Below are 11034 nucleotides of genomic sequence, written 5' to 3'. Positions count from 1 at the left end.
AACCACCATTGCCATAATTATGATACAGTAGAGTTTCATTGCAACAGAGGGAATGGGTGGGGGAACCAGCAAAGATTTTCTGTCTCTTTAAAACTTCCCCAACTCTTTTTGGGAACTGCAGCCTGGCCTGCATCCCTGAGGCAGGTTAAGTCTTTTGTTGAAATTCCCAGGTGGCTCCAGCACCCCCAGGTGGGCGCTGGCAGAGTTGCAGGCTTTGCCTTTGGCAGAGATGGGATGTTTAGAATAGTTAACCACAGTAATTGCCTGAAGCTGAGAACCCTCGCTTTAAAAGCTCTGTATTTCTGCCTATGTTCAGGAAATTTGAATTTTGAGACAAGAAGGTCTACCATTTTTCTTCCTTTTTTGTCAAAGTAATAAAAATGTCTCTTTCCTTCCTCCCCAAACTGCCTGCCCTCGTTCTTCTGATTCAGTCTCGTGGACAAGTGGCTTAGGTTTTGGTAACATCATTGCCCTCCAAAAACTCTTTCATTCAGCCCCTTTATAGTCAAAGCCTCTCCCCACTCCCTGGAAACCACTGATCTGTCCTCCTCCTCTATAGCTTTGCCTTTTCCAAAATGTCATATTACAAAGCCATACAGTGTGTGGCCTTTTGCACTTGGATTCTTTCCTTAGCATAATTCATTTGAGATTCATCCACGCTGTTGCATGTATCAGTATATCATTTTTTTTTTTTATTGCTGAGTAGCATTTCATTGCGGTACGAAAGTACCATGGTTTGTTCATCCATTCACCAACTGACTTTTCCAGACCCTCTCAATTTCCAGTCTCTGAAAATTAGGGTTTAGGGACTAAGCTTATTGTTCAAATATTATCCTTTTTATGTTTCGTGTCTACTCTTTTAAAAATCATTTTTGTGTTAGGTTTTATAACCACGTTGACAACAACATATACATTTTCTTAAATGGCTTCCATGCTCACTGCCAGTCCTTTCTTATTCTAAATTTTTCATTTTTTTAATTGACAAAAATGTTTATTTCAAGTTTTTATAATTTCAAAGTCATTAGCAAATCTCAGATTAACACAAACAATGGGCAGGCAATAAATTTTTAATTAATGTAAACTTTAATATGGCCAAATGTACTCAACTTTATTCCTTGTTTGTCTTAAATTCAAATTTTGGTGGATAACTTTCCTGGACAAGTTCCTGTTCTGCTTTGTATTATTTTACAAACAAAATCACAGTCCCAAATGGTATTTATTTAAGAGATGGAAGTTGCAAGCGGTACTTAAGTTCAAATTTACTTCTTCAACTTTGAGTATGAAAACCTCAATCACCACTGTACCGTGAATGTTGATTCATTCATCTAAGTAAGAAATTTTATGTGCTTTGAATCATCATACTCAGGATATTCTAGAATTTGTTTTTCTCTTTGAAAGCAAAATATTTAAGCTTGCTCTCCAACAATTTAGAAATAACAAACCTTTTTGCTTAATTTTAACATGGCAATTTATTAACAGATTATTTTTGGTCTAAGTTTTTCTATTTATTAAAGATCATGGAATTTAAATAAAACAAAGCTGTATTTAGAGATGATAAGTGGATTCACATGTGATACTTTGCCTTTTAAACTAAGCTTGTAGCACCTAAACTAGTAAAATGTTAAACAAAAAAAACTTTTTGTTATTTTTTCCCCAGGGGTTTTTCTTTTCATTTTGGGTTGAATTCTTTGCTTGGGAAAAAAGGTTTTTTTTTGAATTGTTAATTCCGTTTTCCGTTTTCCAAAAAAAAAAAATATACAAAAAACCAAAAAATAAACTAGGGCCAGATCACAGTATAAAATCGCATCCAAAATGAAAATATAGATAGGCTTATTTACACTGGAAACAATCTGTCATGCAGAATACTGTGCACCAGTTACCAATCCCAGGTGAACAAAACACCATGCACCAGTTACCAATTCCAGGGGAGAACTCTAAACATCTCTGCCCATTGTATCTTCGCATTAGAGTAGGCAAGGAAAACACGACACAGTAAAGCACTGGATGAAGCAACACTTTAGCTTTTCCTATGTAGAGAACAGGCAGAGCAAGATCAGCTTCCATAGCATGTGATGCCGGAAAAAGCCAGTGAGTGAAGCAAGGCAAATGCTACAAACCTCCCTCTCATGCGGCAGAGGAAGGACCTGATCTGTCCCCATTGCAGTCTGAGATACCAAAAGCTGAGGGTGTGCCTAAGGACCACTGATGCACACATTGAAGCAGAACAAAGAAGTACACGTTGAGTCTCAAACAGGGAAAGATCTTCCCACAGAAGGCGATAAGCCCAGTGCAGACTGCATGGGCTCTTTATCTCCTGGTAAGCAAGTGTCTCAGACCCAAGGCCCATTCTTGCGTGGCGGAGCAGGGGTCGAGAGACTGCACACACGCTGCCTTTCCCATCACTGTCCTAATCATCTGTACCAGAGATAACAACTGCTGCTCAACAAGACCAGAACTCTGGGTACCTCCCTGGTTTGCCCCGTTACCCTCTTTTCCTTCCAAAAGCTCTGCACACGAAAGGTACCAAATAATAGGAAAGATATGAACAAAAATAAAACTGTGAATTCGGAATTCAGTAGCTAGACAGCTGGATCTTCCAAAACAAATGGTATCTCAAAAGAAATTAAAGTTACCATAAGAAAATGAAATATCTATCGTGCATATATAGAAACTTGGTGGGGTTTAGATACATTTGGTAATAAACCAAACAATTTACTAATGTAAAAAGGACATAATCGGAATAGTTATTCAATAACTCACTGCATAGATACACAAAACTTTCAAACAGAATATAAAGGATATGTTTATCAAAAGTTAAAAGTTGACGAGTACTATTGAAATGCAAAATATTCTATAGCATTCTGAAGGGCATGGATTTTTTTGTTTTGTTTTGTTTGTGGGATTTTTTTGTCTTTTGTTTTTTTTACACTCCTATCGCGAAGACTTTCCCAAGTATAATCTCAAGAACACCAGGCAGCTGTAGGGCAGAGGCTGATGTGTTTGATGGCCCGGTGCCGAACAGAACAGTTCTCAGGAAACAGTGGCCACACCCCTCTGGTGAAATTTCAGACGTCCTGCTGAAATACATACGGACGCAATATTACATCGCTTTATTTTCCATGTCCTGACTTCTCTAGCAGGGATTTCTAACACCAGATGGCATTTCTAGGTTAATTATGGCTTTATTTCTGCTCTTTGCCACTTACTCCCTTGTCTTCGTACATTTCAATGTTGTCACGCTTGCAAGCTGTAGAGAGTAAAGCGCCAAACCTAGTGGGCTCCTCTCCTGGAACAACAGGACAGGGACACTCGGTGCAGGCTTTTCCGAGCAGAGATGGGGTGGCGGTCCCCAACGTGGCCGGCGTGGCGGGTAGCTGGGAGGCGAGAGGATCGCTGCCCTCCGACGTGCCCCGCGGGTGATGGAGCAGGGAGGGAGCGCCGCCCGCCTGGTCTTGCTTCGCCCTCGGGGACAGGATGCTTGGCAGGAGCTGGCGCTGACACTGCCGGCCGGCACGATGCCACCAAGCCCGCGCGCCTGCCCTGGGCCCCGCGGCATCAGCCCAGATGGGGGAGCCCCCTGCCGGCCGAAGCCGTCCCTCCAGGCCCCGGGCGGGGCGACTCCTGCAGCCTGTTTCCTCAGCTCTTAATCTTGATCCGTCTCCAAGAGCTAGGCTTCATGTTCAGTTGACTTTTACTAAAGAGCTTGTGGATGATATTCCCGAGCTTTGCATCTCTTATAATTGAATCACTCTTTTTCAAATTTATCATCTAATTAGTTTTATTTTCTTGTCTAATGTTCTCTACATTTGGCAAGTTTTCTGGTTTGTTCTCCAATCACTGATTTCAGTTCCATTAGTGTCTAACAGTTGGCAAATTCAGGAATGCAACTTTCATTTCTGATTCAGAGCGCTTTCCTGTGGGTCTGGCAGAAAACATATTCTTAGTTGTTCTTGGGCTTTCTGCATCCTGGGGTCCTGCCGTGGATCTTACCCAGTGCTGAGGGCAGGAGGAGGCTCTTCAAGCCTGTCTCTGCCGGGAAAGCGCCAGGCCTGGGGCAGAGAAAACTGCCCTGAAGCTCCTTTTCTTTCCTGGGACTTGGGGACCAAGGAGGAGAAAGAGGAGGGGGCAAGTCTGTTCTAGGTTAAACTGTTCTTGGAAGCCATTCTGCCTCTACCTGAAAATTCTCTCCCTTTCTGGGACTTAGGTTTTTGGAAACAAAAGACAGGAAGAAAGAGTTTTCAGGACAACAATGTCTTTCCATCCCACCTTATATCTCCTAAAACAAGGAGCATTAAGCCAGCTACCTGTTTGAACGAGATGAAAGGAAAGGGGAAAATATATGGAGGAAAAAAACCATAAAATAATATTTCAAAATATTAAACAGCTCTCTGCAAATTGTTTATTTCTTCTACCAATAGCCAAGTCAGATTTCCATTTGACTATTGAAATTTTGATTTCCCTGCATTTCTTTATCTGTCCAGGTCCCTTTTCTTCTTAACCGGTCTACATCTCATCTTCTTTTAATTTTCATCTAAGTATGATGAACTTTGAACTCTTTGAACTTTCTGTCTATTTTTTCAAAATTCGTGTTTTCTTTACATCATTTTTTTTTTAGAAACAGGATCTTGTTCTATAGCCCGGGCTAGAGTGCAGTGGTGTCATCGTAGCTCACTACAGCCTCAAACTCCTGGGCTCAAGTGATCCTCCTGCCTCAGCCTCCTGAGTAGCTGAGACTACAGGTGCACACCACCAAGCCCAGCTAATTTTTTTTTTTTCTTTGTGGAGATGGGTCTCAATATTGCCCAGGCTGGTTTCAAACACCTGGCCTTAAGCAATCCTCCCGCCTTGGCCTCCCAAAGTCTTAGGATTACAGGCATGGGCCACCACACCTGGCCTACATCACTTTTAATAAGCTACACGATTTTCTGACCTCTTCTCCTGGTTCCTGAAAAAAGAAGTTCTCTTTGCCACCATGTTTCTTTTTTGTTTGTTTTCCTGTTTATTCATTCTTAACACAAGGGTGACCTATACAGACTCAAGTCTTGCCAAAAGAGGCCTCTGTAGCTCATCGTTGGCACCTATTATGGATTGAATTGTGTCTCCCCCGTCCCAAATTCATATGTTAAAGTCATAACTCCCAGTACCTTAGAATGTGACCTTATTTGGGAACACAGTTATTGTAGGTAAAATTAATTAAATTAAGATGAGGTCATTGGGGGGCCCTAATCCAATATGACTTATGTCCTTATAAAAAGGGGAAATTTGCACACAGACACACACACAGGGAGAATGCCATGGGAGGATGAAGGCAGAGATTGGAGAGATGCTTCTACAAGCCAAGGAACTCCAAAGATTGTCAGCCAACTACCAGAAGCTAGGGGAGAGACATGGAACAGATTATTTCTCCCAGCCCTCAAGACTCCCATCCTAAAGCCACATAAGTTTATTTAAAACATAAAATTAACTGTGTCACTTCCCTGTTTAAAACCTCCTCTTTGCTTATGAGATAATAAGATCAAAGCCTCTGGATTTGCCCTGCCTCCTTAGGCTCAAGTTCTGATCCCTTGTTTTCCCCTGGCTTGCCTTTTCTGGCCCCGGAATACCAACGAGCTTTTATTCATCCAAACTTACCATGCTGTTCCTTGACTTCTTGTCTTGGCTGTTCTGTCTCATCTGCCTGGCATGACCTTGCTCTCCACTCCCACACACCTAACACTTGCCTGGGTAACTCCTACTCACTCTTCAGGACTTGGATCCATCAGTACCTTCCTCGGGAACCCCCCAAATGCCCACAGTCAAGGTCAGGTACTCATTTCTTCTCTGATCCCCAATCACCTGGGCACATCTTTAACACTGTACTTACCATATCGTATCATTATCATCTATTAATGTGTCCATCTCCTAAGACATTAGCACAGTGTATGCAGTGGGTGCTCACTAAATGTGAATGGAAAACAATTGCTCCAAGAATGTTAGAATAGCTCTGCCCAATAGATAGATACCTCAAAGGCTGGTCCCCTGCATGCCCTACCAAGAGATGCTACACAAGTATGTTTTTAGCAAAAGACTTTAACAAAGAGGGCATGTCTCAAAGAGCAAAGACCCAGAAACATGGGGTGGAGCATAATGCCAAAGGACAGCTCCTAAGGTAAACGCGGCTCCAAGTGATCTATTCCATGATGGAATTCAGCCAGGCAAAGAAAGTCTCCTGGAGAGTGATCCGAGGTCATTCAACAGAACACAGGAAATGAATAGAGAGGAAGCTTTATTCTCTTGTCTGTGGGATACAGACATTCTAAAATCATTTGCATATGTGTCTCCAAATAATCATATTAACCACACAAATAAATGTAAAAGAGAGAGCTTTTATGGAATTTTAAGCACACAAATACTGGGCACATTATGGCGAGTGCGTATCCCTGGGTGTTCTTCCCTGTGCTTGTCCTTTAGACCCAGCGCCCTGGGCAGCTCAGATGTGGGAGACACTGAATTCCCTATGGGGGCTTCCCCATTGCCTGCTCACCTTATAATGCATTTTATTCACCATATAATAGCTCAAACAACAAAGTGAAAACTGTTAAAGGTAGTGATTTCTTTCCTGTATTTTGCCCTGTTCCATCGTGCTGTAGATGACATAACGTTCTTCTTTTTCCTGGTGTCGGAGCTTCCTCTTTCCCAGACACTCAGGATCAAGAACTGACCACACCAGCACCTGCAGGGGTGTGTTCACAGAAGCAGGGCACTGGCTGAGAAGGCCTCTGAGTTTGTCCCCTGACTTCCACTTAGTGCTAGAAATAGGCAAAGAACCACAGACATCCCAAAGAACGCTTCCGATGTGACCTCAGTTCGTCTTTGCTCCTTCCCCCGGGGTCTGTCTCGGTCACACCAGGGCTGTAATCCTTCACTTTTAACCAAGTCCTTGCTGCCAGGCAGGACGCACCACTCTGCTCTTTCCATTCGTTCAGTAGATTAGCAAGAGGAGGGATGATGGAAGGAGAGGGCCCTGCAACTGGGCTGTGACCTCTCACCTGCAACTTTGTCCTAATCTGAACAGAGGCCCAGCAGTGACCTCACACCAGGAGCCTTGAGAACGATCCTCAGCTGCAATGTCCCCATTTGACCTTCATGCTGCTCCCAGCTGCATTCGATAAGGAGCTCTGTAAGCCAGTCCCACTTGGCCCACATAATAACTGCATCCCAAGGTGAGCCACAGAATCATAGACTTGGGGCATGAGGGGCCCTTTCACATCTTTTAGTAAATCCCTTCGTGGGATGTTTTGGTCCCCTGCATCAACCTGCAAAGTGGTTATCCAAGCTGCACTAATAGAAAATGGAATCGTAGCTATTATTTATTATGTCCTTTTCAGGTGCCACTCTAGTTACTGTGCTATGATCTTTACCAGTGTTCTTTAATTATCAATATCATGATAATTATAATCACTGTCCCCATTTTAAGGACAGAAAAACAAAGCTTAAAGAGATTAAAGAAGTTGCCTGAGGTCACGTGGATAGCAAATGGCAGACTCAAACTTATGTCTTTCTGACAATGAATCTGATGCTCTAAAACTGCCTGAAATTTAATACCTGCAGTGATAATACCCAAATAATTACCCCATTACCGCAAATAATATCACATTCGATTTCCGGATCACACTGGCTATTAGACCATTTTTCCACACTCGTCTAAGATCCGTCCACCTGTGGTTTCTACTCCTTGGCACTAATTCTTTTCCTTACTTGTTTACAGAAGAAATCTGTCCCTGTCCACTGGATAAGCCTTCAAGTATCTGAGGACAGTAATGCTGATCTCTAAGCCATCTCTTCCATCTCATTCTCTGGTCCCTCCACTGGGCCTCAATCCCTTTAAATCCCATTTTTCTAAATCTCATATGTCACTTTCCCTACTTCTTCCACCAGGTTTTACTGAAGATGAAAAAAAATGCTTTTTAAACTAAAGGTATTATAATGCTTATTGTTGTCTTTATAAGTCCCTTAGTAATATATAAAAACCAAGTAAAGGATATATATAACATGTGATTTTTAACTTTTGATATGACTTATTGAAAAAATATGTGAGGATTCCTAGCCATTATGCATCTTCAAATCATAGGAAAGTATCATGTTACAAATATTGGGAAGGCAGTTGGGGTATCACATCGTAGTTGAGTTCAAGGTGTCAGGAAGATCCTAAGTGTACCACTTACTGGCTAAGTGACCTAGAAGAAGTTACTTAACTCCTCTGAGCCTCTGAGTTTCCTTAGCCCTGAAGTGAGGCTAGCAATAGTATATGCCTCATATGCGCCTCATATGTGCTTCATGCAGAGGGCTGCAATGAGAACTAAATGTGTTAAATTTTGCAAAATGCTTAGTACAGTGTCTGGGACTCGTTCAATGCTATATAAGTGTTTGTTAAATGCATGAAATGGGTAAATCTTTTGAGTTACGAGGATTATGCACATCAGGTGTTTGGCATAAAGAGTAATCTATTAATAAGAATAGCCTCATGGCAGATTTCAGCGGGCTTCCTGGGGACAAACATGGCTATGGCTAACGATTTCTGCCTGCGCTACCACGTAGGGCACAAGGGCAAGTTTGGACATGAGTTTCTAGAGTTGGAGTTTCAGCCAACGGAAAGCTTAGATATGCCAACAACAGCAATTACAAAAATGATGTCAAGAAAAGAGGCTTGAGTACACAAGAATGGGATGGGAGAACTAAAGAGAATTATTGATGACAGTGAAATTACAAAAGAAAGTGATGCTTTTGGCCTCCCACCGACAGGGTTGGCCCACGGGAGCTGGAAATCGTAACTGGAGATGAGCACATTTCTTTTACCACATCAAAAATCGATTCTCTTATTGATGTAAATCAGTCAAAGGACACTGAAGGCCTTCGAGTATGTTACTGTTTGGTACAAGACCTGAAATGTTCTGAAATGTTGAGTTTTTAATCTCACTGGATTACATTTCAAAATTAAACCAATTTAAATTTTATGTTTCTGAAGCTGTTTGTATATTTAATTAAGGGATGGGTAAAGAAGGGTTTATTTCTCATTTACAATATTGGGATTTTTATGAATGTGAAGCAAATAATTTTTTTTGGTATATAAACTGAAAATAACAAAATATAGAAACAAACTTAATGGTTATCCTTACTTGGGTCCAAGTGGGTTGGACAGTCCCCACACACATTAAATTCTGTAAATAAAAGCCACCTTTCCTTGAAAATTTGCTCTAATAAAACATATTAAAGCCTCAAACAAACAAACAACAAAAAAAAGAATAACCTCCTGATGCAGGAATATTCATCATAAAAGTAAAGAATTTGAGGTTCAGAGAAGTTAAATAATTTGGCCATGCTTATGCAGTCAGTATCTTAGAGAGAATTTGAACATGGGTCTCTTGTTCTCTTAATCATGATGCTATACCTCCTTAATCAGACTGGAAATGGAATATTTTCTCCTTCCCATTTGATAGTCTTTCCTTCTCTGGGCTGGGCTAGACCAAGAAAACCTAATCCTGTCCTCTCCCTGCTTTTTCCCTACTAAGGGCAGTCTCCTTTCTCTCTTGTATATTAATTCCTAACAGTAGACACCGATGCACCACTAGTAGGTACAGCTCTTCAGACAATCCCAGATATGCACATCGAGATCCCAAGCTGGGTTGGTACTCCCAGCTTATTATAATTTGCTGTGATAAATATTAAGCTTTAATAATCATCAGTCTATGTATGACACTTTATATTTTAGTTGATCATTTTAGGGTAGAAATCCATAAGTGACATTACTGGATCAAAAGATACAGACATTTTCTTGGCTCAGTGTATACTGACAAGTCGTTTTCCAAAAGAATTGTGCCAGATTATAATACCATCATTAGTATTATTTTAAATGTAATACTAATCTAATTTAATATTAATACTAAATTAATATTAATTATTACAGGCTGGGCTCATGCCTGTAATCCCAGCACTTTGGGAGGCCAAGGCAGGAGGATCTCTTGAGACCAGGAATTCAAGAACAGCCTGGGCAACACAGAGAGACCCCATCTTCACAAAAAATGAAAACAAATTAGCTGGGCATGGTGGCATGTGCCTGTAGTCCCAGCTACTCAGAAGGCTGAGGCAGGAGGATCACTTGAACCCAGGAGTTCGAGGCTGCAGGGAGCTATGATTGCACCACTGCACTACAGCCTGGGAGACAGAGGGAGATCTCTTAAAAAAAAAAAGTATTATATATAAATGTTATAGTAATTATAATTTTGGTAGTAACAAGGTTTTGATTCATTAGGTAAAAGATATACATTTCTTTATTAATGATATTAAATATATTCCCCTTCCTATTTTTAAGTTTTGTATTTCTTATTTTGTAAATTGTGTCTTCTGTCATTTGAGCATTTATCTGTATAACTACAACATGATATTTCACACCGGTGGCTACGGAGAGAATTATGGGAAAGTGTAGAACACTGTTCAAATGCAAAGCATTATCATTTTTTTTTATTTAATATGAAAACAGTTTGTTCAGTGATTCCTGATTGACCCCAGCTTGAGCAAGTACATCTGTTAATGGTGTTCTAGATTTTAAAAGAGAACACAGGAATTTAGTACATTTGGGACTTGCTGCCACTCCTTAGCTACGTCATAAAAGGTCAGTTGCCCTTGCTCACACTGACCTATTCTTTACCCCTCCTTTGTGCCAGAAGAGCAGAAATCTGACACTTTGGGGATACCACCCTCTCCCCTACTGCTCTCTCCAATCTGAGGCAAACTTTCCCCCACTTCTCAGAACCTCTCAGAAGTGGTGCGATCAGCGCTCCTTGGAATCCAGAACCATTTTCAGAACCTTGAACTTCTTTGACCTCTCCAGGTCTCCTTGCGAGAGACTTCTGACTTCTGCTTCTTTGTCTCGGTAGCCAGCACGTGCTTGGCACATCCCAGTGGTCAGTCACCGTTCAACTAAACTGATACTGTCTCCTGGAGAAGTTTCCTCACTGTCCATGTCTACCCCAATATTAATACCCCAGAAGCTCATAC

The 11034-nt window shown here is 41.3% G+C and overlaps 1 pseudogene; it reads left to right on the top strand.

Moving 5' to 3' along the window:
• The first annotated feature begins 8669 nt into the window (after positions 1-8669).
• On the top strand, positions 8670-8987 carry LOC105818709 (annotated as a pseudogene).
• The last annotated feature ends 2047 nt before the right edge of the window (positions 8988-11034 follow it).

Source organism: Propithecus coquereli, unplaced genomic scaffold, assembly GCF_000956105.1.
Source record: "Propithecus coquereli isolate 6110/MARCELLA unplaced genomic scaffold, Pcoq_1.0 Scaffold112, whole genome shotgun sequence".
NCBI classification, from domain to species: domain Eukaryota; kingdom Metazoa; phylum Chordata; class Mammalia; order Primates; family Indriidae; genus Propithecus; species Propithecus coquereli.
Note: the sequence above shows the minus strand (reverse complement) of the source record. Positions and strands in the feature narration are given on the sequence as shown.